Below are 1,734 nucleotides of genomic sequence, written 5' to 3' on the forward strand. Positions count from 1 at the left end.
CTGCCCCCAGATTCATGTCCCCCCATCTCTGCCCCCAGATTCATGTCCCCCCATCTCTGCCCCCAGATTCATGTCCCCCCATCTCTGCCCCCAGATTCATGTCCCCCCATCTCTGCCCCCAGATTCATGTCCCCCCATCTCTGCCCCCAGATTCATGTCCCCCCATCTCTGCCCCCAGATTCATGTCCCCCATCTCTGCCCCAGATTCATGTCCCCCCAACTCTGCCCCCAGATTCATGTCCCCTCCATCTCTGCCCCCAGATTCATGTCTCCACAGCTCTGCCCCCAGATTCATGTCCCCCATCTCTGCCCCCAGATTCATGTCCCCACATCTCTGCCCCCAGATTCATGTGCCCCCCCATCTCTGCCCCCAGATTCATGTCCCCCCATCTCTGCCCCCAGATTCATGTCCCCTCCATCTCTGCCCCAGATTCATGTCCCCTCCATCTCTGCCCCCAGATTCATGCCCCCCATCTCTGCCCCCAGATTCATGTCTCCACAGCTCTGCCCCCAGATTCATGTCCCTCCATCTCTGCCCCCAGTGTCATGCCGTCCTCTCCTTCATCTGCCCCCAGTTTCACGTTCCACATTAGACTTACCTTCTCCTTCGTTCCCCCGCTGCTCTCTTGGCGCCTCTCTCTCTTACTGGCGCACAGTTGTAGACGCGATGTGATGTCATCACATCGCGTCTACACTGCCGGGTAGCCGGCGGCAGCGCTGAAGCGAGGAGCTGACCTGTGTCAGCTCCTCTCTTCGCTGCTGCCGCCGGTCTCGCTGACACATATGCGGCTCGCTTCAGCCGCATATGTGTCAGCGAGAGAGGCGGCAGCAGCGAAGAGAGGAGCTGACACAGGTCAGCTCCTTGCTTCAGCCGCGTATGTCTGCAACTCAGATCTGCGTCCTCTGGACGCAGATCTGAGTTGAAACAGCAGATATAGAATGACTGCTGCGGGCGCCAGGGGGCCGGCACACGGTGGCGGGCCAAAACCGGGCCCCAACCATTTTTAAATTTGGCCGGGCCCCTGACGCCAGTAGCAGTAGTACTGGCCTATCGGCGGCCCTGGGTAGTATTATAGTAGTTATATTCTTGTACATAGGAGTAGTATTATAGTAGTTATATTATTGTACATAGGAGCAGTAGTATAGTAGTTATATTCTTGTACATAGGAGGTAGTATTGTAGTAGTTATATTCTTGTACATAGGAGCAGTATTATAGTAGTTATATTCTTGTACATAGGAGGTAGTATTATAGTAGTTATATTCTTGTACATAGGAGGTAGTATTATAGTAGTTATATTCTTGTACATAGGAGCAGTATTATAGTAGTTATATTCTTGTACATAGGAGGTAGTATTATAGTAGTTATATTCTTGTACATAGGAGGTAGTATTGTAGTAGTTATATTCTTGTACATAGGAGCAGTATTATATTATTTATATTCTTGTACATAGGAGGTAGTATTATAGTAGTTATATTCTTGTACATAGGAGTAGTATTATAGTAGTTATATTCTTGTACATAGGAGCAGTATTATACTAGTTATATTCTTGTACATAGGAGGTAGTATTATAGTAGTTATATTCTTGTACATAGGCGTAGTATTATAGTAGTTATATTCTTGTACATAGGAACAGTATTATAGTAATTATATTCTTGTACATAGGAGCAGTATTATAGTAGTTATATTCTTGTACATAGGCGTAGTATTATAGTAGTTATATTCTTGTACATAG

The 1,734-nt window shown here is 47.3% G+C and overlaps 1 pseudogene; it reads right to left on the reverse strand.

The window, feature by feature from the left end:
- Positions 1-703: 703 nt before the first annotated feature.
- On the reverse strand, positions 704-815 carry LOC142205429 (small nucleolar RNA SNORA17; annotated as a pseudogene).
- Between the last annotated feature and the right edge of the window lie 919 nt (positions 816-1,734).

The sequence above is a fragment of the Leptodactylus fuscus genome, chromosome 5 (assembly GCF_031893055.1).
Source record: "Leptodactylus fuscus isolate aLepFus1 chromosome 5, aLepFus1.hap2, whole genome shotgun sequence".
Classification (NCBI taxonomy): domain Eukaryota; kingdom Metazoa; phylum Chordata; class Amphibia; order Anura; family Leptodactylidae; genus Leptodactylus; species Leptodactylus fuscus.